We start from the raw sequence: 4,457 nt of genomic DNA, 5'->3' as shown, positions 1-4,457 counted from the left end.
CGCCGTCCCTCCGCTGGCCCTCGGCTCGCCCGCTGGCCCCGCTGTCCCTCCGCTGTCCCTGCGCGGTCCCTCCGCGCTCAGCGCCGGCGGGCGGGCCCGGCCCGGGCGGGCGGAGCCGCAGCCCCCGCCCTGCGAGCGGGGAGGATGCTGAGACACGGGGGGAGATGCCGAGAGGAAGGAGCAGTGCGAGTTTCCCGCTCAGACCCGAGAGCTTCTCGGTGTTTTGGACAGGTTTGATAGGAAGAGGACGGTGGGAGCTGCGTGGCACCGCCACCGTGGGCTTTGCTTTCCAGTGAAGGTTCTCAAGAGATGCTCTCGGCTCGGAGGGGCGACACGACCTGCATCTGGCTGGCCAGCGCCCCACTCTGCCTGACTAATTCCCTTCCAATTTTTTTTAAAAAAGATTCAGGCAACATCATCATTTTGTATCTGAGTGTGTCTTCCCCAGTTTCCACGTCGTTTTTCCTCTTTGTGCCGTACCCCAAGAATTTCACAGACATTTTTTGCTGCAGTCAGCTCACAGCTCCAGGACAACGCTGCAGTGCCAGGATAGAACTGTCCTATAAGTCTCATTTTATTGTGGAGCCTGGGTGAGAGGTAATGGTGGGTAAACTCCTGAAAATTCCCTGCAAGTGCATTATTCCAATAATCACCAGTATAAACCCAGTGCTCCCGGCAGGCTGGGGCAGCTTCAGGCAGCTCTGAACGCCGGCAGAAATGCAGCAGAGCTGGGGATGTGCTGTCCCCACAGGCAAACCCGGCCCTCCATCTCCCAGCAGCACATCATGCTTCTGTTCCGTGCCACAGTAGCTTACTGGTACAATAGTCTGACTTTTCCTTTTTCTAGATGCAAACCTCTTGGACTACACCATGTAAGGAATAAAGAATGTTAGCAGTTATCAGGAATCAATTAAGAGTTCAACTGTGTTCCATCACATCACAGGAAGCATGGCACATGAAACTGTGTCAGCAGAGAAATATTTAGACAAGGTATTCCTCTGCCTTTGTAGTTAGGTTCCCAGTTCATCCACTGCCTCAAATCAGCTCAATAATTTTGACAATGTACAGGTGACACTTAGGTAACATCTAGAATTTCAACTCAGCTTTGAGCAGCCACTGAATGTTAGATTAGGTACAATGGAGACATGAAAAAAAAAAAAATGCCCGAGGCCCAGATTCCCAAAGGTCATCAGACTCCAAGGAAATAGACCAGAAGCTAGATACTTCTTTGTAATATCTTTGTGAATTTGGGCCTCAAACCAAATTCCCATAAATTCCAGAGGGACTTACACTCTAAACAGAATAACAAAATATCAGGAGTTTGTAGTATTGATCACCTCTTCTGGTAATTTGTTCTACTGTTTTTATCTTGCATGATTAAAACAACAGAGACAACCTCTCCAATAAAGAAAAAAAACTCAAAAAACCCCCAACAAAACAAACTCATCTGTATTTAATATAAAGGAATCTTGTAATCAAGCTCTCTCTACTGACTTTTTATAACGGGAAAAAAAGTCATGTTTATTGAAAATTCTGCTTCTGTATAAAAGCAAACAATGAATAGTAGTTCTCATGTTGGACTGGAACAAAGTCTTGTCCAAAGTGATGTTAGGTAATAGATGCCAGAGAATATGCTTTGGACTATAACCAATTTTAATAGGTAGGGTGCAGCCTAGAGAGCTAAACATTTTCTGAGGCAAACTAGCACAGCTAAAAAGCATCTCATATATAGCACAAAAAACATACATCACACAAAACCACATATGATCTTTTTGCCAAGGTATAATTTATTCTTAAGCCTTAATTTATTAATCTAAAAATAACATAATGAGCCAGAATAATCTTAGAATATATACACACACAGTTAGAAAAAGAACATTTCAGAGCTTTTACATGAAAGGAATTTGGAAGACTTAGATCAGTGTCAATACAAGCCCCTTGAGATGGATTGGAGGCAAAACCAGCCCCCTGTCACAGGGAATGCACTCTTGTCAAAGGCATCATCTGAATCAGTGATTCTGGAGAATAGAAATCACCTTCTGCTTGGATGAGCTTGCAGACAAAAGACCACGTTCCTGAGAGCAGCAGGGTAGGGAGTCGTACATCTTTGATTTATTTTTTTCCCACACATTGTTTGTTCATGTAGACACAGTATATTATATTCTGCTCTCCATGTTTCAAACATCTGGGGTTTTGCATGTCCATTTACCAATTTACTTAATAGTTCTCTTCCCTCTCCAACAATTGTACTGTGGACAATCTGTCAACTGGTCAGCAGCAGAAAAGAGGAATAGCAAGATGTTGTAAGAATGCTTTTCCACTCATATGAGATTTTGCAGTGTGGAAACTTGTAAATGTTGGGACAAGAACTTTAAGTTACTGGATTATTGTAAAATTTTCTAGGAGTTGGATTATTATATGTCATTAAACACTGACCTACCAGCACACAGTATGCCCTTGGCAGTTTCCTCAAGCACAGCCCTCATGTGGCAGCTGTACTTTACTCAGGAAAAACAGAATTACACAAATGCAAATATTGTTCACTTTCAATGGCTAGTTATTTAGCAAGGTAGCAGCTGTACCTCTGAAATAGGAACATACTTTGACCTCATTTTTATTGCTTTGTGGACTGTATTTGCTTTTTAAGGTACTCCAGCTTTTAACTGGTGAAGACCTAACTAATCCTCTGTGCTGTTTCCTTAGTGAGCCTTGCATTGTGTCAGCTCCTCATGACCAGAGCAGATGGAGCAGTGAGTCACCTACCTGTCCTTATCAGAGCTGTGACAACAGGAGACCAGATGAAACCTCTAACCTGGATCTGCTTTCCAGCCCACAGAAATACAGCATATTGAATTTGCTCGGAATTACACAGACTGCACAGCCTGGGAAGGGCTCTCTTCTGCTGTCACAAGAGCAAATCCTGTGTGCAGGCAAACAGCTCCACTCCAGTACCTGGCCTAGACACTTGAAATGCCTCTCCAAGACTTTGCCTCCATTTAAAATAAATGTTGTGTGGCACAAAGGCTCTGAAAGTTTTAAGAAAGTGTTTATTTAGTTTTACTTGTAGTGCAGAAGTCCATGGCAATGGATGGGAATCTTTTTGCTTCTCAAATGTATTGTCCATGTGCATTCAGATATGCAGATGTGGCACTCAGGGATGTGATTTAGTGCTGGGGTGGCAGTGCAAGGTTAACAGTTGTTAAGGTCTCTTGTGGTATTTTCTGGGGTCCCCTGTTGTGGGGAGGAATGATGGATCTGATCCATGTTCTCAGAAGGCTAATTTATTATTTTATGATATGATATGATATGATATATATTATATTATATTATATTATATTATATTATATTATATTATATTATATTTATTATATTTATTATATTATATTATATTATATTATATTATATTTATTATATTATATTTATTATATTTATTATATTTATTATATTTATTATATTTATTATATTATAAAAGAATGCTATACTAAAACTATACTACAGAATACAGAAGGGATACTTACAGAAGGATAAAAAGATAATAATGAAAACTCCTGACTCTTTCCAGAGTCCTGACGCAGCTGGGCTGTGATTTGTCGTTAAGTCAAAACAATTCACATGAAACCAATAAAACAAAAACTAGTTAGTAATCAATCTCCAAACCACATTCTAAAGCAGGAGAATGTGGTTTGGAGATCTAAAACACAGGAGAAGCAAATGAGATAATTATTGTTTTCATTTTTCTCTGAGGCTTCTCAGCTTCCCAGGAGAAGAAATCCTGGCAAAGGGATTTTTCAGAAAATATGACTGTGACAGTCTCTAAGTGACCTTAAGGATCTTTTCCCTTACCAATGGTTCTCTGATCCTATACAATCAGTTTATGCTTTAAAACTCCTGCATGCCATTTTTTTCCAACTCCCCAGGAAGCACAATATTGTCTGATGAATGCAAAAGTTAATTCTCTTTACACAAGTGTGCACATGTTTTTCCTGGAGAGGGCGGAGAGTGTCAACTGACAATCCACAGCCACAAACACCCTCGTGAGGACTGTGGTAGTATTTCATGCTTTTAAGACTTTGTGGTTAAGAAAACTGGGAGTGGAATACAGAAGCTGTACCTCCTCATGTTTAGCAATATCATAAACATTTATGAAATTAGGAGGAAAACAAAATTATATATTAAATCATCAAAAACATATGTTTTAATTCATTGAGACCTGAAAAAATATAGGTCTTTCTAATTAATACACTGTGAGTGTTATTATTCAAATTTTCTCATTTATTAATTAGTCAAAACTTAGTTTAATATCATTGTCATTTCAAAATAAAGAAAAATGCAAAGTGATAAAACCATGTAAAAAAATCATTCATATACTCTGATTTCCCATTTAAACGTTTCGAACATATTTCACCTGTGTGTATCTAATATCACATTGTTGATTCCACAGAAGCCAGAACAGAATC

The sequence above is a fragment of the Haemorhous mexicanus genome, chromosome 6, assembly GCF_027477595.1.
Source record: "Haemorhous mexicanus isolate bHaeMex1 chromosome 6, bHaeMex1.pri, whole genome shotgun sequence".
In the NCBI taxonomy this organism is placed as follows: domain Eukaryota; kingdom Metazoa; phylum Chordata; class Aves; order Passeriformes; family Fringillidae; genus Haemorhous; species Haemorhous mexicanus.
This window is presented reverse-complemented; position numbering follows the sequence as displayed.